Genomic DNA, 27223 nt, shown 5'->3' on the forward strand with positions numbered 1-27223 from the left:
ATTTGGGATTTTCTTGGCAAAGATACTGGAGTGGCTTGCCATTTCCTTCTCCAGTTCATTTTACAGATGAAGAAACTTAGTCTAACAGGGTTAAGTGACTTGCCCAAGGTCCCACAGCTAAGTTTCAGGTGGTTGGGATTTGAACTCCGACTCCAATGCTCTTTCGTCTTTCTCAACATCAGAAATATTTTCCAGAACATTTAAGGATGGGGCGTTCTCAATAACGTATCATAACTGGCCTCTCCAGCTCTGAAACGGTGCAAGAAATGAGCAAAACATTGACAATATAAAACAAACGTGCAAGGGGCTGGAGATTTTTTTGCAGTTTGCTTTAGAAATATGTTTTGCATATTTGTTCTCTGCCTGCGCTCTTTAAGGAGACAGCAAATGATACTTTGGCAATCCAGGGTTTGGACTAATTTTGACTGTTCTTTCATGTGGAAGTACCCAGTCTTGAGTCAGGGAGCCAGACGTTTTCTAACGGGAAGAGAAGCTCTGCTCTGAAGGAGTTGTTTCCACTGTAGGACTTTCTTTCTCAACCTTTACCCTTGCACATCTCACAGTGTGATTTCTGCTTTAAATATTGCGAGTCAATTGAGCTTCTCCTTCTCCTTAGTGAGCAGGTAGATCTCTCTGCCAGGAAGTTAATTAACGTGTTTAGTCACTTCTCTTCTCAAGAACTATATAAAGTATAAACTGATCCTGGCATTTAAAGGCCCCCACATCCTGGCTCCAACCTTCCTTTTCAAGCTTATCTCCCACTAGGCTTTCGCATAGCCTCTGTTTCCGGCAAGCCATTCTTCTCATCAACCTCATGCTAACCTGTCTCCCGCTCTCTTTGTTCCTTGGGGCATGGAGGCACTTACTGGAGTCCCATGACTGCTGAAATTAGTCAAGTTTACTTATGTGCCAAGCACTGTGCTAGGGATACAAAAAAAAGGGCAAAAAACACAGTCTCTCCCCTTAAGGAGCTTAACATTTTATGGGGGAGACCATATGCAGCATGTTCCAAAAGTCTTAGTGTAGTTACTTAGTTTAATTTATCATTATAGATATTAATTAGTATGTTGACTTAATATGGTGCTAAGACTTTTGGAGTACCGTATGTGCTCCAACTATATATCTTATATTCTCCATTATCATATATTCATATTATATTAGCTTAATGCTGTGCTAAGATGTGTGTTTGTACTTACAAGATACCAACAGAAATTAGATGGCACAGGTGATAGAGCATTGAGCTTGAATTCAGGAACACCCAAGTCTAAGTCCAACCTCAGACACTTAACAGCTGGGTAGGCAAGTCACTTAACCTCTCTCAGCCTCACTTTCTTCATCTGTAAAAAGGGGCTAATAACATCTACCTCCCCTGGTTGGTGTGAGGATCAAATGAGATACTTGTAAAACACTTTTACAAACCTTAGAGCACTATATAGATGCTATTTATTATTGTTGTTGTTGTTATTATTATTTATTATTATTATACAGAAGGCATAGATGATTACCTTAATTGGGAACACTTTAGCAGCTTCAAGAACCAAGAAAGACTTCCTACAAAAGGTGGTAATTGAGTTTAGTTTTTAAGGAAGCCAGGGATGCCCAGGAAGTGATGAGAACAGGCTGTGTAAAATGCATAGAGAAGGAATAGCCTGCCTGGATCCAGAGTATGTGAGGAGAGCCATTATGTAAAAAGTAAGAGTGAGGTTGGAAAGGGCCAGGTTATGAAGTGCTTTAAATGTCAAATACAGGGAGCCAGTGGAGTTGAATTGGGGAAATGTGACATGCTTACACCCAAGTTGAGGGCTTTCTCCTCTCCTGAAAACTTAAGAACTCCCATTAGCTGAGAGGGAACAGGAAATTTAGTATGTGTGTTTGGATTTTGTCCTTATATCCCTGTCAGATCTAAATTGAGCTGGAACAGGGGCCTTAGAGGGAGGTCATCTAATAACACGCTTTCATTTTATAGAGGAAATAACCAAAGCCTAGAGAGAGGTGTTAAGTGACTTGGTCAGGGTGAGATAGGAAGTAATTGGGCTGAGATGCTTTTCACATTCTATCTTCTTTTATGCATTTTCACTAATGTCTCCCCATGCATCACCTTTCTTTACTTCCCTCACCCCCAAGTTCTAATCATCTTGAAGTTGGGAACTGTTTTAGTTCAACTTTGTATTCTCACCCCGCCCCCCCCAGCACAGCCTTACTTGTAATAGGAGCTAAAAAAAATGGAAAATTAAATCATTTTTAAAATTTTAGTTTGTTGTTCTTTTCTTGAACAGAGTAATACCTCCCTGCTCTTCAGATGATTCTAGAATTGTTCAAGCATTTTTCTTCTAGCCATGAAATTCATAGTTAAAAATCTCCTATTTTACCATTAGCAGACAGGGTCTACTCTAAGTTGTCTGGGCAGCTCTTTGGTCTGTAGCACATGGCTCATGGTTACTGCTTTACAAGCATTTCTTTAATCGGCAGAGAAGGTTTAGGTGTCAAGAAGGAAGGAATTGGAATTTGGGAGGGGTGCTTACCCACTTCTCACCTTTCCCTCCCTGTTAACCCCTCATTTGTGCTTGTTGCTTTTCATTTTTCATTGGTTCTCTAATTAGTCTGGATCTTACAGCTGATTAACATCCCTCCCCTGCTTCCCCACCTCAACCCCTAGGGAACTGAGTATTCTGAATGTACTTTGATCAGAGTCATCTGAATTGTTGAGAAAGATATTATTGAGAATAAATTCAAAGATGCTATTATACTGCCAGTGATGCATTGTTTTAATAGTTCTGGTGAAATTTTAATGAAAAATAATTACATTAAATTCCTTTAGACAAAGCTGTGAGGGAAATATGAATTGGTACATTGAGATGGTCTGGGTACAGTATTTAAAAATAAACGAGAAGCATAGGAAAATTTATATGAACTGATGCAAGGTGAAGTAAGGCAAACTGGGAAAACAGTATACACAATGATTTCAATAATGCAAATGGAAAGAAGAAGAATAAAAGAAACCAAAGTGAAGATTTTGTAATATAATGATTGTTTGGGCCATGGAAAAATAAGGAGAAAATACAAGGTTTCCTCTTTTTCAGAGGTAGATCACTCAATTGATACATTGATTAATTTTGCTGGCTGTGCTTTTTCTTCCTTTTTTATTAGAAGTGGATTGCTTTCTGGGAGAGGAAGAGGTATAATTGGAAATGAAGTCCATTTAAAAAGATATTTGGGGTTGGGTTTTTTCCCCCCAGTTCCAAATTCTCTTTTTCCCTCCAGCCCCTCCTCCACCCATTAAGACAACAAGAAATGTTACCCATATGAAGTCATACAAAACAGGAATGAAGGTTATGTTAAAGAAAAAGATAATATAATTAAAATTTTTTAAATTAAAAATGTTTAATCAAATTTGAATTAAATAAGGGGGTGCCACATTAAGTTCAATTCAATAAACATTTATTAAGCATTTGCTATGTGCCAGGCGCTATGCTAAATCCTAGGGATATAAATTAGAAAAATAAAGTCTGTCCCTGCCCTCAGGGATCTTACAGTCTAAGAGTTGAAACTGGGCTTCTCCCCTCAGTGAAGGAAAGCTTTGGCAGAAATTTATGACTCCCCACCCTTCAGCCCTCTAATCTCAGGGCAGAGGAAGCTAAGAGAAATAGTATCCAAGGCTTAGTGATGAGATTAGAAGTGATCAGTTTATCCTGGGAAGGGCAGCTTGTCCTATGGTTGGTTCACTGCTGGAAACTGATTTCATCTGTGGAAAGGACGTTAAATATGAGGTATTACCATCTCCTTTGCCTCTACGCCCTAATTAAGGACCATTGAGACCTTTCTGTCTGACTTGCAGCTGAAACTCTCCATAGGTGGTGTCTGCCCAGAGAGCGTTGTCTTACTTTTCTGTCTGTGTCTCCAGTGCTTAGCACTGGGCTTTTCACATAGCAAGCACTTTTAAAATTCTTCCTTCTTTTTTTATTCATCTTGGGGGAGGAGGAGGTGCTATTGATCTCCCAAAGGGCTGGTTGACTTGAAAGAAATAATGGCTTTATTCCTCAGGCTCTGGGGGGTCTAGTTTCAGGTATTACTGGGCATAGTAATGCAGTCTCTGGAGAAACCGTTTAAATGGCTTGTTTTTTTGTGCAGCATCATAGCCTTCATTAGCCCCTTGGCGTGATCAGGAAGGAGCAGCATTCTACTGCCAGGCCAGAGGTGATGGAGGATGCCAGGTTTTGTGTCATGCTGAGCAACAAGCCTCTCCTAAAACCCCTCCCTTGCCTAAAGACCTTCTCTCTCTACCAAAGGCAGCCCAGCCGTTGCTTGTATTCTTCCTTAGTCCTGATCCAAATTGGGTTCTCTCCATCCTGGATGAGTGAGTGGAATACAGAACAGAGAGCCTGCTGTTGCATTATAACGTTTGTTACCGTACGTGGCCCAAATCTGGGGCACATACCCTCATACGTAACCATGCATTCATGTGTGCATACAAATGTGCGGATACCCATCCCAGCCCTTCCATTTATACATACAGACACACACAAAATCTGGAACACGCGGTGGGGGTGGGGAAGGAAGGAATAAGAATTTATAAAGCGCCCTACCACACTCCAGGCACCTTGCTAAGTGCTTTACAAATGTTATCACCTAGCTGCTTTCTGGCAGCCTTTAGTTATATCAAACAATTCTAGGCCCATTCATTGTTCCACCTTGCTCAAAGAGAAAGTTCTGCAGGATCTGTCTGTCTGTCCTTCCTTCCTTCCTTCCCTCCTTCCCTTCTTCCTTCTTTCCTTTCCTTCCCTCCTTCCTTCTTCCTTTCTCTCATGTGTATATTGTATTTATATACATATAGGTATTTATTCACCTATCATTGTATATGTGTATACAGATATAAATACACAGGTATCTTTATTATATATAGATGTCTATAAAGATACCTATATATGTATATAGAAGTATAGACATACTTATGTATGCACGTATATACATATCTATATGTGTATACCTATGTGTGTATATATACCTATAGATATATGTGTATATATAAGTATCTCTATACCTGTACATACATAGGTATATGTAGAGATGCCGATACCTAGATATACATATATATCTATAGGTATATGTACATGCCTATACATTTATACATATACATACACACATATAAACACCTATAAATACAAACATACATACTCAAAGGTACACAGGTATCTTTATAGCTATCTATATAAATACTTGTATATGTATATGTAGGAACAGAGGTAACCTACACATATACACAGATATGCAGATATCTTTATAGCTATCTACCTAGAGAATTGTGTATCCTGTAGCTGTATGTGCATATAGAGGTATCTTTAGAGCTATCTCTCTATACTGTACAAATGCACATACTAAGGTCCTCACATGTGACCCTAGTCCCCTCAGGCAATGCTTTACCCCATCTAAAAGGTTCAGACCTGGCTATTGACTGCGTTCCTGTTACCGAAGGACCAGCCTGGCAGTGGTACATGACCAGCCAGTTGGCCACCTGCTGATTCCCTTGGCCAGAGAAATGATGAAGACTGTCTACTAAGGCAAAGAAGGCTTCCCACCTGCATCTCTGGAGAGGGCACACGGGCCAGTGACCAGGCGGCAACACAAAGATGGCAAAGCAACGGGAGGGGGAGGGGCAAAGGACGATAGCTGAAATGTTTAGTGACATTGAGGAGAATAAATGCTTTGTCCTTAAAAGACAAGCACATTAGGTACAGCTGAGTATTTAATGATACTAATCTCCTTTTTTTAAGTCAAGCCAGGATGGTGTCTTGCTTCCTCACCATAGGAGTTTCCCACACAGTACCCAGAATAAGCGATAACTGATGTTGTGCCTTGATTTTCAGCATACATATGATCCTTTCCATTACTTTATTGAATTGAACTTAATGTGGCACCCCTAATTTAATTTAAATTTGATTAAACATTTTTAATTTAAAAATTTTAAATTATATTTATCTTTTTCTTTAACATAACCTTCATTTCCTGTTTTGTATGACTTCATATGGGTAACATTTCTTGTTGTCTTAATAGGTGGAGGAGGGGCTGGAGGGAAGAAGAGAATTTGGAACTGGGGGGAAAAAACCCAACCCCAAATATCTTTTTATTTTTATTTTTATTTTTTTTTCAGTCTTGAGGTATTTTATTTTTTCCGTACATGTAAAGATAGTCTCAACTTTTGTTTATACATGCTTTACAATTTCAGATTTTTTCTCCCTCCCTCCCTCCCTCCCCCCTCCCTTAGACAGCAGGTAATCTGATATAGGTTATATCTATATATCTCTATACATATACATATATATACACACATATATATATACACATAATAACATTAATCCTATTTCTGCATTAATCCTGTTACAAGAGAAAGAATCAGAGCAGTGATGCAAAACCTCAAAATAGAAAAAAAAAACAACAGCACCCAAAACAAAAGAAATAATATGGTTCAATCCGCATCTATACTCCACCAAATATCTTTTTAAATGGATTTCATTTCCAATTATACCTCTTCCTCTCCGATGAAATTTTAGACATGCATGTGCACGCAACATATGTATGTACATGTATGCCTCTACTGATGTGGGTCAGCACCTTCTCTGCAACTTGTAATCTTAGAGTCTACCTAGAGGAGGGATGTCAAACATTCCTGACTGTATTTCCAGTTCCCCCGAGCCAGATTAAATGTAATTGGAAAATATTCAACAAAATTTTTAAAAATCAGTATAACATAGATGTTAATTTATGGTTTTTCTAAGTCATTCTGCAGCTAGCAGAGGTCTGTTTCTATTTGAATTTGACATTACTGGATTGTAGAGGATGGAATCAGGAAGAACTAAGTTCCAGTCCCACCTCTGTCAGTAAACATTTATTAAGGGCCTGCTTGGGGGGGGGGCGGTATCAGGGCATTGTGATGAGGCTGGTGATACAAATGTAAATAAAAAGATAGTTCCTTTTGGCAAAGAGTTTACAATCTAATGAGGTAGGACCATATACAAAAGGGAGGATGGCTAACCTCATATCTACTGACTGTGTGACCTGGGGCAAGTTATCTAACTTCTCAGTTTCCTTTGGCAAGTCTCTAGGTAGAATGGGTGGAATTACAGTGGGAATTTCTAACTTGGATGAAGTCACAGACTGAGATCACCCCTTCTCCACACCAAATCCTTAAATAAGACTGGCTTTGGAGGAATAGAGAATTGGAAAGGAAGTGTGCGGTTCCCATCTCTTCTCTCATCTGTACTCTGAGTCCCTCTTTTGCCAAAGAAAGCCCAGGTACCACTGGTTTCCTCCTGGTTTTGCTACTTCTAAGGGGAGTGGGTCTCACTGAAGAGGGGAGGGGCTATGTTGTCCTAAACCAATTCTCCCTCTTCTCCTCACCAACCTTGAAATCCAGTTTCTACCTTGTCCTACCTTGTTTGTTTGTTTGTTTTTAAATCATGTGTTAGGGAATAAAATGTCAGAGTATCTGGATTAAGGATTTTCCCACCTAAACCAGTCCTTTGTGCCCCACCCCGCCACGAATCTCTCATAGTACCTGTCGACTCTCCCTTCTCCCTTCCCCTTCATTTAAATGACTCCAGAAATGCTTGGTTTGTCAGTATAGAAGTAGTTGTAATTATAGTCATTTACTCTGAACATATTACTAGTTATACCTAATTATCATGTAGCACAATAATGATTATGCATATCATTCAATATGTGACAGATTAACCTGGTTCTAAGTTTTATTTTATTACAACACTAAATTCAGTTCCTGTTTTCTACATCCTCTTAGTTGGGTCTTAAAACATGATAGGGAATTGCTTACCCCACCCCCCATCTCCTATCCTTCTCTGCAATGATCAGATATTAAATGTATGGCTGCAAGCTGAACTGTTTTCCACATAGTATCCAGAATTCTGTCTTTGTTGGGAAAATGGCCATGGTTTGTACTAGAGATGCTTAGGGTCAGATAGTGATGCTGGGGAGTTAGGTAGAGCTGATAGTGACCAAGGTGGCCAGATTAATAGAGAATATTTCCATGACTCTTTTCATTTGCAAGCCAAATTGGCAGAGAGGGTCCTTTTGTATTTGTGTTTGGTGATTGCCAGCCTCTCTTAATGGAACAGCTCCTCAAATATATCCAATGTGTATTTAGTTTATTCATGTTTATTTCTAGTGCCCAGGAACTTTTGGAATAGTTGCTTCCATAGGTTATTAACAACCTACCATGGAAACTTTGGGTTTGGGCCCTAAAACTACTACCTGCATTTGACATGGAGTGCATGATAGCTACTTTGGAAATTCTGAGCTTTTCCAGTAAATCTACTTTTGTCCTATTATTTTTACCATTTCTCTAGGATCATAGATTTGAACTAAAAGGTAACTCAGAGGCCAGTTCACCTAACCCTCTCATTTTTACAGATGAAGAAAAAGAAGCCCAATATATTTAATCATGAACTTCTTTCTTTTTGAACCAAGAAATCTTATATTAATTCTGTTTCTTCTGAAAACTATTCCATTTCGCCTGTCACTTTGGCTGTCTCTCTTTGAATTGCATCCCTTCCTATTGTATTAGGCCCATCTACTGTATTAAAGTTGTATTATAAACCTGAATGAGGACAAAAAGTGACTAGAACGTTATGATAACCCCAGCTTGGACCACCTCCTAGAATATGACATCCTCATTAGGCTATCATTGGAATGAATTTTTGAGATTATTAGATGGTCAAGAGAGTTGTGTGTGTTGGGGGTGGGGTTGTCCCTAGCACCTGCAAATGGTAGCCGCTTCATACATATTTGTTGATAGACCGATTTGGTTAATTTACAATTCGAGTAGCAGGATGAGGATAGAGGAGCACCACCATTTAAATTCACCTGCCCTGTGCTCACTTCAGTATCACATGTACTAAAATGGGAAGGATACACAGAGATTAGCATGGCCCTTTGCACAAGGTTGATATGCAAATTTTTTAAGCATTCAGTATTTTAAAATAAAAATAAAGGAACTTGCCATCTTGTGTCCCATTCTTTCAGAGTGGGACTACAAATGGAATTGTATTTCAAAGGAGCCCTGTGGAATGATGGAAATTTCAGGTACCTGAGTAGGTGAGGAGGGGATATTTTTGTCCAGAGAGGGCCCTTCCTAATGTGTTACCTTGGGGAAGTATTTCCTCCCCTCTGCACCCATGCTTTCCTAATTGTAAAGTGATGGCATGGTGGGGCAGTTAAGTTCGATGCAGCTTCGCATAGTCAAAGGCACACAGCATTTGTGTGCATGTTTGCTAGTGTTTCAGGCATCTCTAATAACGTTCTTGATGATGCTTCACATTTTGTGGCTCCCAAGTGAAGATTCTCCACCGATCTCCCATTCCAGCTCTAAAAGTCTGTGCCACCAGAATACAAATGCTGGCTGGCAGACCCTGACAGGCTCTGAGAATGGACCTGCTGAAGGACTTAGAGCTATGATCTGAGAACCAGTCCAGCTCAATCCAGAGCAGCTCATACCCAGAAGGTTAGCCACGAGGGGAGGAATTTTCCTCCTCAGAGCAATCCAAGTCCTTTTGGAGATGAAGAAAATATGTGGAAAGAAGGTCCCGGGAAGTGTCAGAGTTTACAGAGGACTAGCTCTGGAGGTCCAGATCCCACTTGTTATGTTTGTGCGGCATCAGGCCAGTCGCCCTCTCTGGGTCTCATTGTTTGCCTGTTGTGAAATGAGAGGAAAGGACTAGGTGATCTCAAAGGTCCTGTCCAGTTTTAAATCTATGATCCTATAGCGCAGGCTTCTTTCTATTCCTAGCTCTTCCATTATGAGTAATACCTCAACAAATTCTTTCCTATCCTTGGGCCTTAGTTTCTTTCTCAAAAAACTTATTTTATTTTAAATTTTTTTTAATAAAACAAGCATTTCTATGACATAGAATAAAGATGATCACACATGAAACTGCAAATCTATTATGTACAATTTGTGATTTGGCAGGGCAGGGAAATGAGGGTTAAGTGACTCGCCCAGGGTCACGCAGCTAATAAGTGTCAAGTGTCTGAGGCCAGATTTGAACTCAGGTCCTCCTGAATCCAGGGCTGGTGCTTTATCCACTGTGCCACCTAGCTGCCCCTGATTCCCTTTAAATATGTAATAAAATTATCATATAACTGCTTTTCCTTTTTTCTTCCCTCCCCCGTCCCCTCCCCCACCCTAAAAATGGCTACCATTAGAAACAAATATATATATATATATATGTAAAATTATTCTGTACCATACTTCTATTTTTCAGTTCTTTCTCTGGATGCCTTTAGCATCTTCATTCATACGTCCTTCTTAGTTACTTTGGGTATTTATAATAGTCAAAATTACTTATTTGCACAAAGTTGTTCTTAAAACAATATTGCTCTTACTTTCTACAGTGTTCTCTTGGTTCTGCTCATTTCATTCTCCATTATGTAGTTCAAGTCTATCCCTGTTTTTCTAAAATCAACGAACTCATCATTTCTTACAGCACAGTAGTATTCCATCACAAAATACTAGAACAAATTATCTCTGAAGTCCCTTCAGGCTTACTTGTGCATAGAGTTTGAATTTAGCATCCTGGGTGACTATCAGAAAGATCCATACCAAACATTAAGCTATTAAACAGGAAAATAAACAAACCATCTAATTGCTGTTGTCATGGTACTAATAACCTCTTACAGAATTTATTATGAGCATTTTAACTAATATAAAATCTTGTGTATTCAGCCTGTCATCATAGGACCCAATCATTCAGTAAAGCAAATTAGATTTTGAATAGCTAATTTCTACTTTTCCATTTTCAAATGGGTTTAAAGTTCTGTTGATAGTTGGAATTTGAGAACTAATTAAAAAAGCTTTCTTACCTGTTTAACAAATTGGCCTCCCTACCCTGTTCTTCCTTTATTGTATTTGGTTAAGTTACAAATAGTGGTGGAACATTAGAAGCTAATGGAGGGATAGAGGAAACTAGCAGAGCAAACTAATTAGGATTTATGTGGCTCAGCTTTTTATGCAACATGCTAATAATGTTATAAAGCTTTTCCCAAATGATGCTGCACATGCTTTTGATTGTTTTGAAGTGCTGGAGGGGGGTGGGGCAGCTAATGTTTTTGTTTGTCAACTGAGGAAGGCTGTCTAGTTGCCTAGGGGTTAATGCACAACATGTAGCAATTTCTTCCCCCCAAATGTCTGGAAGGCTGTGAGGAATTGTTCTTGCCAAATTTTTCACATTCACAGAAATACTCTGTGGCTTTGAATGTAAATTCAGGAACTCAATATGTTCGGGTGCAAGGGAAAGATGGTGTTTACAGATTTTCAATGATACTAAGCTTAGGAACTAAGTTTGGATACTTATTTTACAGGTAATTTCCAATGAACACATGCTTGAGACTGTCTCCTCCTGTAGGAACATCTGCATCTGGACTTCTGGGGTTTTTCAAATAGAATCTTTAAAAAAGAGCTTCTTCATTGGGGGGGGGGGTTTGGGGAGGAGAAGAAGCTCGGATATCAAAGATAGCCTTGGAGTGTATTGCAAACCTAAGAAGTTTGGCTCAGGTTTTCATAGCTAAATTTAAATTCTTTGAACCAGCTGGAAACAGTGTACTACGGTGGAAAGACCACTGGATTTGGTGTTAGGGGATTTGGATTTGAATCCTAGCAATGAACTGCATATGTTACCTCCATAACCTTAGGCTAGTGACTTAAATTTCATCCTCAATACAATAAGGGGCTTGGGCTAGGCACATAAAAGCCCTTCTAGCTTAGATTTAAGATCCTGTGACTTAATAGGTCCCAAATATAAAGTCCTTTGTTAGTTCTGAGTAGAGCTAACATGAACTTATTCCAGGTAGTATACAATTATGCCTGGAAAAAAGTGGCATGATAGCTAAATCACTTGCTATACCTTCCTCTAAGATTTAATTCATTTCCTGGTGATCGGAGAATGCAGACCATACTATTAAATTCTGATTCAAGGGGCAGCTAGGTGGCGCAGTGGATTAAGCACCGGCCCTGGATTCAGGAGTACCTGAGTTCAAAACCGGCCTCAGACACATGATACTTAATAGCTGTGTGACCCTGGGCAAGTCACTTAACCCCCATTGCCCCGCAAAAAACAAACAAACAAAAAAAAACAACCTAAAAATTCTGATTCAAGATAGACAGGGCATGTCAAGGGTGGATTTGGTCTAAAACAGCTTGTGATTCTGTCCATGCACATACCAGAGAACCTGGAGGAGGGAGACTAGGCTAGTTTTGGTTCTGTACTGGGTAGACCCTTTGGTCCAGGATGTTCTAAATCTGCCCTCCCTACTCCCCAGATAAAAAACTAGGGCAGACTGAAAACCACTCCAGTTTCTTGAGTGCAATGGAATAGCAGAGTACTTAAAGCCTAAACAGTGATATCCAACACTAATGCACTCACTGCTGGTAGAATTGTGAACTGATCCAGCATTCTGCAGAGCAATTTAAAACTATGCCCAAAGGGCTATAAAACTCTTTTTGTGGTGGCAAAGAATTGGAAGTTGAGGGGATGCCCAATGAATTGGGGAATGGCTAAACAAGCTGTGGTATATGATTGTAATGGAATATTATTGTGCTATAAGAAATAATAAATAGGAAGATTTAAGAAAAATATGGAAAGACTTGCATGAACTTATACAAAGTGAAGTGAACAGAACTAGGAGAATGTTAGAGATAGTAACAGCAATATTGTACAGCGAAGAATTGTGAATGACTTCGCTATTCTCAGCAATACAGTGATCCAAGACAATCCCAAAGGACTAATGATGAAGTGTACCATCCACTTCCAGAGAAAGAACTCATATTGTTTGAATACAAATTAAAGCATGCTTTTTCACTTTTCTTTCTTTCATTCTTTTTAAAAATTTTATTCTTCTTGTACAGAATGACTAATATGGAAATGCTTTGCATGATTGTACATGTATCATATATATCTCATTGCTTACCCTTTCAGTGAGGAGGAAGAGGAGGAATGGAGGGATAGAATTTGGAACTCAAAACTTTTTTTAAAATGTTAAAAAAATGTTTTAACATGAAATTTGGAGAAATAAATATATACACATATATCTGGATATTATATCTATGTATATATAATAAATAAGGATAGTTTACCCTTAATTTTAAAAACTGTCCAATTCAAGATATAATTTACTTCTAAGCTGCGCTAGGTTCTGAATCAATCAGTGAGCACTCATTAAGTTCCTAGTCCATGGTATATGCCAGGGACCATTTTGGTGGTGTTTTTATGTCATCAACCATGAAACTGAGGTGCTTGGGATACAAATACAGGAATGAGAGTGATCTTTTCCATTAAGGAATTTAGATCATGTAGTAAGAGACAGCACAAATGGATAAGTATATGCCAGGTAGTTTTGAGGGGAAGACACCAGTAGCTTAGTAAAGCCTTTGAATTTGGATTGAGCTTTGAAGGAAACTGGGGTTTCTGCGAGGTAGAAATGAGAAGAGGGTGCATCATAGTCACAGGGAACTTCTACACAAAGACATGGAGATGGGATGTTATGTGTGAGGAACAGCAAGAAGGCTGCTTTAGCTAGACTGTACAGTGTGTGAAAGAGAATGATGCGTCATCAGCCTGGAAAGATAGGCTGGAGCCAGGTTGCACTTGATAGTAGCCTCTGGAGTTTATTGAGCAGATGAGTAATCTGGGGCCCGTGTGGTACTTCGGCTGCTTTCAAAGATGGACTGCACCAGGGAGAGGCTGGAGGCTGGGATGCCACAGGGAAGACAAGGACTTAATCTAGCATTTGGTCATGTGAACGCATAGTGGCTAGAAAGGACTGGATGCTAAATAGGATCAGGATTTGGTGTGTGATTTAATATATGGGCTAAGGAAGGAGGAGCCTAAGATGACTCCAGGATTGTGAAGGTGAGTGATTAGAAAGGAGATTCCCTCCATGGAGACAGAGAAGTGAACTGTCTCCAAAGTAGGAGAACAGGAGTGACTTTCACTTAAACATTTTGGGCAAATAATCTGAGACTCCAAGACGTCACAGTTAATATATGTAATATTAGAAAGTATTGGTTCATTTCACACTGAATTCTGTTACTTCTTCTAAAAAGCCTATTTTCATTTTTCATGGATATTTTTCATTTTTCAAGGCTATTTTTCATGAAACTGACTTGGTTAGGCCAGAGAAAAGGATTTTTTTGTTCTTGTTAAGTTGTTTCAGTCACATCCAACTCCTTATGACCCCATTTGGAGTTTTCTTGGAAAAAACAATGGGATAGTTTGCCATTTCCTTCCCTAGCTCATTTTACAGATGAGGAAACTGAGGCAAACAGGGTTAATTGACTTGTCCAGGGCGACACAACTAGTGAGTGTCTCGGGCCAGATTCAGACTTGGGAAGATAAGTCTTCCTGACTCTAGGCCTGAAACTCCATCCACTGTGCCACCTAGCCACCTAGCCACCAGGAAATAGGGAAAGCCAGGCTTATTTCAACCAGAGGGTATTGGTTCATAATGAATAAGGAAACCAGACTATGTAAACCATGAACTAGTAAGAAATGCTCTGTGTAATATGTATGTTATGGTATTGAGACGTAAAAGACATTTTCCTTAATGGTTGTAACTGATTTTTAATTAGAACAAAAGATAAATGAAGTTCATGTGTTGATGGAATATAGATAGGAAACTAACTTCAAGGCAGTGAAGGAAGGCCTCATTCCTCTAGGAAACCCGCAGTCATGATTTTGGAGAAAGGGGAGCAACATCTCTTAAAACATCTCCACTTTTTAGGTATTGTTGAAAAAGCATTTATAGCTGCAGGAAACCCCCTCACTGAAACATTGGATCAACTACCTGACTTGTAGACTGGAAGACCAGAGTTCAAATCCTGGCTCAGACACTACTCATGTGATCCTAGAAAAGTCTCTTAACCTCAATCTCCGTTTCCTCATCTTTAAAAAGGGGGATAATAATATCTATTTTGTGGGGGGTTTTTGGTGATAAATCAAATAACATTATAAGATGAAAATATAAATGCTTTACACACCTTAAAGTGCTACATAAGTGTTATCAGCATCACTACCATCATCAATCACTGAGAAAGAATCTTAGAATCACAGATTTAAAACTAGGAAATACCTTAAAAACAGTCTTAGTGCAACCCTCTCATTTTATACATGTGACTTGCACAGAGTCACACAGGTAGTAAATGCCTTTCCCGGGATTCAAACCCAAGTTCTCCGAGTCTAAATTCAGGACTTCCCCCACCTGCCCCCAACAGGTCAATGAAGGTTAAGTGACTTGCCCAGGGTCACACAGGTAGTAAGTGTCAAGTGTCTGAGGCTGAATTTGAACTCAGGCCCTCCTGAATCCAGGGTCAGTGCTTTATCCACTGCGCCACCTAGCTGCCCCCTAAATTCAGGACTTTTAACGTATTGCCACATTATTCATAGTTGGTCTAAAAACTTTAATATCAGTTACCTGTGGACAAAAGAAAATCATGTTAATATTTCCTAGTCCTCATTTTTTTGTGTGTATGGGAGGCTTCTGGAGAGGGAACACTCCTGGGGAGCTTAGAAACAGGCTACTTCTCCCAGATTCCAATCCTGTTTGCTGTCCTGTCCTTTCTCTTTTAAGAGAACTGTTTTTAAAGAGTGTTAGTCCTCAGAGCATTCTTTTGGTAACCTTTGGTTTGGTTGGTGGCAAGTGAAGGTCGTATATATAGCAAGAATGCCATTAGGAGTCGATCCTTGAAGGAGTTTTCATCCTAGAGTTTTGATGGGACATGATTCTGTGCACCTGTGATTTAAATACGCTCCAGAATTTTGGAATGCCCCGAAGGACCAAGCACATTTCTACATCAACCGGTCCTTCTAGTATAAGTAGCAGGTAGAATGAAATAAAGATGAAGTAAGTGCTTGTTGAAGCTTAATGTCTGTAAGGGACTAGAAAATACAAGGTTCTCGGGATAGGCAGGGGATCCAGTACCTCTTTGCTTGCCATGAAGGTTCTCTCTCTTTGCAAGGTCTGGGAAGAAAGCCCAGTCTCACAGACTCAATCACCAGCTCTGTGAAATTATATTCCCTCCTCAGCTAAGATAGTATTCTTGACTGCTTCTGCGATTTCCTGGGCTTTTACCAATTGTTCACAGTGTATGAAGACTGGACCACTTGAATGGTATTATCAGGTCTTCCTGGATGGTAAAGTAAGGAATATTCACATTTGGTTATTGGACTGTAGGGGTTTGGTGGGTGGAGAGGAGGGGAAGGGTAGAGGGGGGGAAATAGCCTGATAATCTCTGGCTCCAGACTTAAAATGATAGCAATTCAGACCCCAGTCAGTCAGTAGGAATCATATTCCCTGGCTTAAAGTATTCAGGTAAGAGAGTAAGTCTATCGCGTTCTCCCTTCTAAAACTGTTCGTGGAAACAGGATACAAGGTGACCATATTTCCTTTGGTTTTGTTTATGAACTTTGAATAGATTTAGTAAACACTTGTAATTTAGGTTTTAGTTGTAAATGGTGTCTACTCTTGAGCTTGGGAGTTATGAGGTACGGTGATTGTTTATCTGTACTGCCTGGCACCACCAATATGGTGAGCCCCTGGGAGTTGGAGTCGGTTGGGTTGAGGAGGGAGAAAGGTTACCAGACCTAGATGGAAATGGAGCAGGTCAGAGTTTCTGTACAGATCAGTATTGGGATCTAGCCTGTGATTAATACAGTCTCAAAAAAAAAGATCTATAACATTGTAATACTTTTATTTGTCTAGAAAATAGATGTGCAGCACATCTGAAGTGTGCTCAAATAGCTCCTCAGCCAAAGGGACCACTGAGGCAGGATCTAGATAGGTTATGCTGGGATATGATACAGAAGGTAGATCATGTAGATAAAATGTTATTGTTTGGTGAGGAAGTAGGAGTAGGGAGTTATGAGCCAGAGGAAAAGGAGGCAGGTGAGGAGCTACTCCAGAATGTCCTGGTGATGGAGCCTGGAGCCAGGGCCTTGGCAGGGCAGGATGAATGAGTGATTTTAAAAAAGTGATTGGTGGCAGCTAGATGGCCCAGTGGATAAAGTACTGGCCCTGGATTCAGGAGTACCTGAGTTCAAATGCAGCCTCAGACATTTGACACTTACTAGCTGTGTGACCCTGGGCAAGTCACTTAACCCCCATTGCTCCACAAAACAAAACAAAAACAAAACAAACAAACAAAAAAAGTGATTAAAGAGTGATTAAAGAACTGAAGGCTTTATTGTGGAAGGGAAAAAAGGGGCATAAAGGGTAAAAGATAATGAGAAGCTGACATTTATATAGAACTTTTAAAACAACTTAACATATATTATCTCATTTAGACCTTACCTTTATACCCCTATGAAATAAGCCTTACAGTGACCCATTTTACAGTAGGGAACTGAGGTCTCAAGATGTTGAGTGACTCGTCCCTAGCCCCACAGCTGGTAAGTCTCAGAGGCATGATTCAAACCAGTGTCTCTGGAATCCAAATCTAGTGTTCCTTGTACTGAGCCACACTGCCTCCCACAGACAGAGGGAGGAAATAAGCATTAATTTTTTTTTTTTTTTTTGGTGAGGCAATGAGGGTTAAGTGACTTGCCCAGGGTCACACAGCTAGTAAGTGTCAAGTGTCTGAGGCCAGATTTGAACTCAGGTCCTTCTGAATCCAGGGCCGGTGCTTTATCCACTGCGCCACCTAGTTGCCCCTGGAAATAAGTATTTCTATAGGACCTACATTGTGCCAGGCACTATGCCAAGTGCTTTTTACAAATACCTCATTTGATCTTCACAATAGCCCCTCAAGGTAGGTGCTATGATTAGCCTCCCCATTTTTTACACTTGAAGAAACTGAGGCAGAGGTGAAGTGAGTCACACTGCTAGTTAAGTGTCTGAGGTCACATTTGAACTCAGGTCTTCTTGACTCCAGGCCCAGGGTTCTATCCACTGCACCACTAGCTGCCTCTAGAGTACTGAAAAAGAGAGGCTATAGGGAAGACTGTCCAGACCATCAAGGGAAGGGCTAGAAACCTTGGCTTCCAGTGTGTAGGAACATTGAAGTTATACAGTGCAGCCCTACCTGAAGAATTCATTCAACATGCTAGTGGTCATCTTGCTTCTCCTTGAACCATCTCCACTGATGTCATTCCTTCTTGTTGGGGATTACTTCCCCACATTACTTTCTGAGCTCCAGTCCTGACGTGTCCAGCTGCTTGTTACATGTCACTATCTGGAAGTCTTACCATCATATCAAATGCAACATATCCAAAAGAAAAATCATTGTTTTCCTCCCAAAATTTCTCCTTCCCTTTTCTCTCAGTTTTCCTTTTTTCTATGACTATCACCATTTCCCCCAGTTAGCCAAACCTCAGATCTTCAAGTCTCCATTGATTGTTCCCTCTCAGAGGCTTTTGGATTCTGTCTCCGAAATAATTCTCCCTGGCCCCTTTTTTCTATTCCACCATCTACTTTCCTGCCCTCTCACCTGGATTGTTGCACTGGAATAGCCTACTAGCTGATCCCCCATTCTTTTTTTTTTTTTAGTGAGGCAATTGGGGTTAAGTGACTTGCCCAGGGTCACACAACTATGATTTCCCCCATTCTTAAGCCTTTAGTCTCCCCAAGTCCATCCTTGACCCAGTTGCTATAGTAGCTATCTCACCTCCCTGCCACCAAACCTTTTATTATTCCCCTTGCCTACCAAAGAGAATACAATTCATGCTTAGTTCTACAGAAAGGGAAACAAACATTGTTATCACACAATCCAGAGGTATTATTTGTTAATTGATATTATTAGGGTCTGGACCTGGGAATTTAATTAGTAGACAGAATTCCTGGGTGAGGAAACTCCCTCTACCAAGTCATGTTGGCACCTTCTCTGGAAGAATGCTGAGTCACGCATCCAGGATGGATCAGAGGCAAGGCTTGAGTCCAGCTTGGCTTCACAGCTAGCTCCCTATTTCTTATACCATGCGGCCTCTCATAATCATGATAATAAACACTTGAAATATTGAGCCCAAATTACTAGGGCTTCATTCTTTTTTATTTCCATCACATCAAACAATTAAAAATAAGTCAACAAGTACTTATTAAATACCTACAAAACAAACAACTGGAAAAGAAACTCTTTTGGCTGGTTTGGGAGATTTCACATACTGGTTGCAGGTTACTTTTCTCCTTCCTTCCTTCCTTCCTTCCTTCCTTCCTTCCTTCCTTCCTTCCTTCCTTCCTTCCTTCCTTCCTTCCTTCCTTCCTTCCTTCCTTCCTTCCTTCCTTTCTTTCTTTCTTTCTTTCTTTCTTTCTTTCTTTCTTTCTTTCTTTCTTTCTCTTGGTGAGGCAATTGGGGTTAAGTGACTTGCCTAGGATCACACAGCTAGTAAGTGTTAAGTGTCTGAGGCCAGATTCGAAGGTTCCTTTTCTTTAGATGCTGCTGCCTTGCATGCAATCTTTGTTTCAGCTGAGTTGGAGTGGTTGACCAGTCCTTTCCTGCCTCCAAAGCTTTGTATATGCCATCTCTGAGAGCAGAATAACATCCCCCAACATCTGCACCTTTCTAGATCCATTTTTTACTTCAGGCCCCAGCTCAGGTATTAGATTGTCCATGATGTTTCCTCTCATTCTTTCAGGCTTTGTCAGTTGCCCTTTATGATTATCTTACTCTATGGAGCACTTACTTTATTTTAACTTTATAACAACCCCGCCCCCCCAACCATCCTCATCCTCATCCAATGTGTCCCACAACCCTCAGTGAAGTTTTAAGCTATAATAACTTCCAAAGTATACATGCAACGAACTTAATTTTTGAAAGTTTATTTAAATTTCCTTTATACTTAGTTTTATGAATTTTGAATAATTTCTCATTTTAGTTTTCATAGGGCATGATTTAATGTCATTATGCATTGCATGTGTGCTGACTTTTGGATAACACTTTATTAGACTGGTCCATCAGTATGAGGGAGGTGTTCTGATCTGTCTCCATTAGACTTATGCTTCATGTCTGAAGTCTCATGTGTGCATCAAAACCTTATACTTTGGCTGATCTTGGGGTTGGGATTACTGAGAGGCCACTGATGAGCGTTCAAAAATTGGCTGGAACAAGATAGATAATCTAGACAGAGATTATCTATTGATACTTACCTATAACACAAAACAGTGCCTGTGTTGAATTTTTTTTTTTTGTGGGGCAGTGGGGGTTAAGTGACTTGCCCAGGGTCACATAGCTAGTAAGTGTCAAGTGTCTGAGGCCGGATTTGAACTCAGGTCCTCCTGAATCCAGGGCCGGTGCTTTATCCACTGCGCCCCCTAGCCGCCCCCGTGTTGAATTTTAATAAGAAACACATCAATATTTAAACATTTTGAATAATTACCCTTTCAGATCTTTTTTTTTTAAGTTTATAGCCTTTATACTTCCAAAGTTATTAAAGCTTTAAATTGCGCTAAGATTTTTGGGTAGTTTGCACGGCCCTTGGTGGTTTAACAAACCTTTTATGTGTAATATCTCAGTGGTTCCTCAGAACGATTCTGTGGAATAGGCAGCACAACCATCATCCCTGTACATGAGGAAACCGAGGCTCAGAAAATTTGCAACTTGCAAAGTTAGTAAGTGGAAGAAACCCCTGGCTCTCTGATCCTAAACATAGAGCTCTCACCATTACATCATCCCTGTGAATTGATCTGAATGTGTGTTTGTCCCCTCTGCAGCACTAAGTTGTGCCCTCCTGGAGGGCAGGGTCCGGCTTTTCATTGTTTGTCCTAACTGTGCATCCATTGTACATGAATGTAGGTGTTTGTTGAAAGGAATGGTTTAATATTCTGGTCTCTGGTGATCAAGGGAAAAAGTCTCATTACTCTTCTTCAGGGCAGCCCTTCAGATGTTTGCAGACAGCCACGATGTTCTCTCTCCCCCACTCCTGATTCTTTTCTTCAGCTCATAGTGGCAGGAAAGGAAAGAAAAGGGGCACGCATCCACTACACTCACCAAAAGCAGTCTACATATCTTCATTACTGTGGAAAATAACACAAAGGAAATGATAGGGCCAAGCCAGATCTGTTAACTGGTTATAGAATACTTTTTTTTTTCTCTGCTTAATTCAGTTCTTTCCATTTGGTTCTCCATGAGAAAATGCCTCCTGAAAGAGAAACACTTGACCTTTTTGGAGTTTTCAGGCTGATATAGAAATAAAGCAGGGGAAATAGCTTACTTTAGTTTGTCTGAAGATGAGAGGAAGATAAGTAATGGGAAACAGAAACAGAGTTATGTTGGCGGATTTGTAAAGCCTGGGGCTTGAGCCGCATCCGGGCTGTGCCGCTGGCAAGTATGGCCGATGGAGCGATGAACTGGGGACCCCAAGACCTGGTTTTTGAGTCCACATCCTGATACTGTGTAGCTCTGTGAGCTTGGACAGAATACTAGATGGTGAGGTGGATGGAGAGCTGGACCTGGAAATAGGAACATCTGAGTTCAAATATGACCTCAGATACTTAATAGCTAGAGAAGTCACTAAACTTCTCTGCCTCAGTTTCCCCATCTCTAAAATGGAAATAATAATAGCACTCACCTACCTCCCCGGGTTATTGTGAGGATCAAATGAGATAAATTTCTGAAGTACTTTGCAGACCAAAAAGCACAAAAGCATTCTATAAATACCTGTTATGATTGTTATCATTATTATTAGGTTCTCTGAGTCTCAGTTTCCTCATCCCTAAGATAGGGATTAATAGCACCACATACCTTAATAATACTGTGCTTTCATAAGAAAAGCACTTTATAAACCTGATAATACCACAGAAACATGAGCTGTTTTTATTATTCAACTACGTTATGTGCCCATTTAATCTGAAATAGGGACAAAAGAAGTTGATTTTAAAGAGTTATTATAGGGCTTCTCTTTTACTCCCCTTCATTTAGCTAAGCAGAATTTATTACTAGCCATATACTTCTATATATTATATATATAGTATTGTTATTGTATATTTTATACACATATCATTTATTATGGACATATATGTATCATATACATATGTTTGTATATATGTGTGTGTGTGTATATATATATACACACACATATACATATATATATATATATATGCTTATACATGTACTGGAATCAGGAATCGAGAATGGTAACATTTAAGACTCCCCACTCCTGAGCAACAATTCAGGTGGGCCTGAAAGAGAAAGAAAAGGTCAAGTAGATAAAACATACCACTTATCCCTAAAGCAACTTTAATACATCTTTCCTTCCCTCAATTCTTTGTCCTTTGTTTCTTCCTCTTCCTTGCCCACCTTCTTCATCTTGTGGAGAAACTTCCACATTGAGTTTGGCTCTCCTGATAGGCGATTGACTGCCCACACCACTATCTCAGGAAGGTCCCAGGCACGGCTGGACTCCTCTCCCTCCTCTTCCTCCTCTTCAGCTCTAGCTTTGCCCCCAGCAGGTTTCTTTTTATTCTCATCCTTCCTTTCCTCTTTTGTTGTTGGCTTCCTCCATTAGAATCTAAGCTCTTTGAGGGCAGGCTGCTTGGGTTTATGTCCTCTCTGCTTGTCACAATGCGTGGCACAGAGTAAGGAAGGTCTTTATACATCTTAGATAGTCATATCTTTAAAAAAGACGTCAGCTCTACCTCTGCTTTTCATTGTCAGAAACTGTCGTATGAAAGGTAGCAATCATAGAGAAGGCACAGATGGATGTTGTAGGACATGAATCCTTTGAGGGGGAGGGTCCTCCTTCTAATCTAGGCAAGGAAGCTTAGGGATTTCCAGGCTGTTTGCTCCCAACCTTGGAATGAGAATGACTGGTTAAAATTCTACTTCAGATACTGTGTGACCCTGAGCAATTCACTTAACCTTATGGTGCCTCAGTTCCCTCATTTGGAAAATGAAAGGGTTGGATTTGATGACTTCTAAGGCCTCTACTAGGGACCTACTCTCAGGTAAAAGTCTGACTTAAACAGAATCTGAAGGGGAGGGGACTTCTGAAGTCATTTAAGAAGCACCTAGATAACACAGTGGCTAGAATACTGGCCCTGAAGTTGAGAGGATATGAGTTCAAATCCAACCTGAGACACTTACTAGCTATATGACCCTGGGCAGGTCACTTAAGCCAATTGCCTAAAACATCTGGGACCATCTCCAGTCATCCTGACATATATCTTGCCACTGGACACAGATGGCTTTGGAGGAAAGATTGAGGCTGGTGACCTTGCTCAGCCCTCCCTCACATCAATCCAATTCAGTGCAAGTCATGAAATCACCCTGATGTCATGGTCCTCTTCCAAGAAGAAGGACAAACAACCACAACAATAGCCATGTACCAAATATGCAGCCTAGATGGTGCAGTGGATAGAGTAAGGAAAACCTGAGTTCAAATTCAGCTTCAGGTACTTTCTATCAGTGTGACCCTGGACAAGTCACTTAAACTCTGTTTGCCTCAACTTAAATTAGGGATAATAACAGCACTTAGCTCCCAGGTTGTTGTGAGGATCAAAATAAGAATAATTATAAAGCACGGAAACCCGTAACTGGCACCTAGTAGCTTATTCCCTTTCCTTCCTCTCTTTTTCCCCAAAAGTATATAATGGTCACAATGATCCTAAGAAAAGTTTACTTCTCCCTTAGAGAAAGAACTGACATTCTGTTTCTTACATGAGAGAGGGACCCCTTAGTAAACCACCAGTTCTCTCCAGCTCTCCTTGCAGGCTGGCCTTTGGAACTCATCTAATTGCATTCTGTTGAAAGTCCTTCACCTGTTGCAGTGTGACAGATTTTAGCTCAGGTTAAGGTAGCTAAAATGTCAAGTCTTTCCATTCCATTACAGACAGCCCAGTTCCCTTTCGATTCACTCAGGTTTGAAGACAGCAAGGTCGGTCCAATCTTCATTTAAAAATCAATCCTTTTTGTACATGTTTGGCAAATGTATACCAGCATTCCTCATCTGTTTTGTCTTTGCAATGTTCTCATTCATCAGTGCTTTGGAAATGTATAGACTGCTGTTAATTTTTTTTAAACCAAAATGAATGTCATTTAACAATGCCATTTCACTCTAGGGAATCCTAATTAGGGCACTGATATCAGAGAGCTGTCAACCCCATACCTCCTATTTTAGAATTCTATGGGCAAGGCCATGCATGGTATGATCATTTGAATAGCACGTGGTTTCTGCAGCTTGTCTAAGAGCAGCTTTATTTAAAATGTTCTCTCTTGTGTGTAGAGCATCACCTTCTTTGTGAAATCTTTCCTGAGCTCCCCAAATTCTAACTCCCTCCATCCCCAGTTGACCCTTATTGAACTATTTTCTGTTGTATTTATTCTGAACGCATACGTAGCTCTTCTGTTAGAATGTAAGCTTCTTGAGAGCGAGGATTGTTTCATTCTTTGTTTCTGTATCCACAGTGCAGAGCTGCTTCATAAATACTGATTGATTGGTATCATGGATGAGGGAAAGCAGATATATTCCAGCAAACATATTTTACAAGATAGACGTCTGAAACCAGAGGTGGAAGGTATCTTTAGCATTTATCTAGTCAAATCCCCCCTCATTTCACAAATCGAGAAACCGAAGCCTGGAGAAGTGGCCCGGATTATCTGATTATTAGTTGTGTTATTTCAGGCAAGTTAGTCACCTTTCTTGGCCTTCAACTTCCTCATCTTTGAAATGGAAACAATAACACTTGGCATTAGCTGTTTGTAGACCTTTAAAGCCATTATGGTACAATGTAAATGTGAGCTGTTATTTATTGTTTTGGAGGAGATTTTTGTTTTATTTTGTTTTGGTTTTTTTGGCAAGGAGTGGGAGATCTCAATCTATGGTTCCATTCAGTGGACAGAAATCCCTGATGTTAATGCTGCTGTTGTTGCTTTGTTGTTAAGTGATTTCAGTCATGTCCGACCTTTTGTGATCTCATTTGGAGTTTTCTTGGCAAAGGTACTGCAGTGGTTTGTCATTTCCTTCTCCAGTGGATCCATTTTGTCTGGCAATCAGAGGTTAAGTGACTTGCCCAGGACCACACAGCTAGGAAATGTCTGAGGCTGGGTCTTCCTGACTTCAGGCCCAGCACTCTGTCCATTGAGTCACCAGCTGCCTCTTTCCTGGTGCTGATAAAGATCAGTAATTCATCTGCAAATTACATTTAGGTAGTTGCCTGGGTCATGATATGGTATGGTTAAGTAGCTTGTCCTCCTGGTCAAGTACCTGTCAGAGGTGGACTTGAACACAGATCTCCCAAGCTCTTAAAAAAAAAAAAAGCTTTAACTTTTTATTTACTATGCCCTCCTGCCCTTTCATTATCATTATTAATTATATCATCACCATACTACTAAAAATACTGTATTTTACCCAAGACAGAGTTAGTGGTGTGTTGCAAAATGCTTGCTGCTTTTGTCTGATTAAACAGGGAGTCAGAAAGAATAGCCCAGAGGAGGAAAAAATAAAGGACTATTCTGGCTGTCACTTGGGAAGCCCAGCTTGGAATGAGGGGGAGCTAGCCCAGGCTCCAGAGGTCGTGGAGTCTAGGGGAGACAGAAGACAAATTTGAAAGAGCTTATTTGAACAGTTTATAGGTGTCAAGATTAACTAGAAAAGCAATCAGTTTCGAAGGGAGGTAATTGGGTTATGTGCGAACAATGTATTGAGACAAAGCAGCGAGTCATTTTCAGTCTATAAGCTGTTTGAATACTTGTTCTTTGTCATCACTGATGAAATGCCAACTTGAATAGGGAACTGCGAACTTGTTAACAAAAGAGAAGCAGGGCAGAGTGGACCAATTGGTCAGTTAGGGCTAGGGAAGGAACCAGAGAGGTGTGTTGGTATGGGAATACTAGGATTGGGTGCAGAGCCCATCTCTTCCCCTGTAGCTGCCAATCCTAGAATTTTGAACTGCTTTCTGCACGAGAATGTCATCGTTGATTTCCACGCTTGTAAAGACTTTTCTTCATGGATCATGTTCTAATTGATGGTTGGCAGAAATGTCCCCTAGGTGTATGTGTGATGCTGGTATTTCTGCAGCGAATGGGTCTAGAACCCTGTGGCATCTTTTCTTCTTACCAGACCTGGCTAGGGTGTATGTGTGGAGGTGCTGATTATTATAGCTTTTGCTTCAAAGGTGTAGCTCAGGCATCATCAGACTGTCAGATGCTGATGTCTCTTGGCAGGTTTTGGAGCCTTGGGAAAAGTTAATGTATTGTAGCCAAGCAGATCCTGAACACTGGAGTTCTGCTGAAGAAAAATGTAGCAAACCCTTCTTTTGTGAACTGTCCAGGAAGAAGTTGAGTTCTGTTCATTATAGGAGGGTTGCTCTGGACAGCCCAGGTGTAATCATTGCTTTTCTTTCAATAAATTTACCAAATGGTAATTATCAAGGGCCTAATGCATGTATTTATCAAGGCAACTCTCAGACCACTATAAAGTTACAAAGCCCTTTTTTATGGGTAGAGGGCCAGAGAGCTCCTTCACTGGAAGAGTCCAAATACCAGTGAATTTGGCACATAGTTCCAATCCAGCTAGGTGGCACAGTGAATGGAGTTCTGGGCCTGGAGTCAGGAAGATTCAGCCCCCTGAGTTCAAATCTGGCTTCAGATGCTAGCTGTGTGATCCTGGACAAATTACTTAACCCCGTTTGCTTCAGTTTCTTCATCACTAAAATGAACTAGAGAAGGAAATGGCAAACCACTCCATTACCTTTGCCAAGAAAACCCCAAATGGGATCATGAAGAGTCTGATGTGAGTGAAACGATTCATGTAAGGTAAAGATGTCCAGTCCAGCTAGGTCAGAAATCAGGAGTGTGCTGGAGCCAGCTCTAATGGACTAATAAGAGCCAATTGTTAAATTTTCAGGAACTGATAATACAAATTAAACTTCCCCAGAGAGTGCCATTGTTAAAACATGTACCAGCACACCTCTGAGCTAGAACGCCAGACCTGGAGTCAGGAAGACCTTCATTCAAATCCTGCCTCAAACACTAGCAGTATGATGGTGGGCAAATCACTTAACCTTGATCTGTTTCAGTTTCCTTATCTATAAAATGGGGGTAGTCAAAGCACCTACCTCACAGAATTGTTGTGAAGATAAAGTGAGATCGAATTTGTATTTTGTAAACCCTAAAGCACCCTATAAATGCTAGCTATTAATTATTAATAATCAAGAAAGATTTTGGTGGGGTACTCTATTAGGTCCTGGAATACAAATATGAAAAAGACTAATTCTTAGCCTTAAGCTTACATTCTATTAG

General features: G+C 40.2%; 1 protein-coding gene and 1 non-coding gene across 2 annotated transcripts in view; both read left to right on the plus strand.

The window, feature by feature from the left end:
• Positions 1 to 27223, plus strand: part of GALNT7 (polypeptide N-acetylgalactosaminyltransferase 7) — a 194623-nt gene that overhangs the window by 22553 nt on the left and 144847 nt on the right.
• LOC122733120 lies at positions 8879 to 8985 on the plus strand. The gene has a single exon (XR_006353719.1). It is a non-coding gene; the product is annotated as a U6 spliceosomal RNA (small nuclear RNA).

Source organism: Dromiciops gliroides, chromosome 6 (assembly GCF_019393635.1).
Source record: "Dromiciops gliroides isolate mDroGli1 chromosome 6, mDroGli1.pri, whole genome shotgun sequence".
NCBI lineage: Eukaryota > Metazoa > Chordata > Mammalia > Microbiotheria > Microbiotheriidae > Dromiciops > Dromiciops gliroides.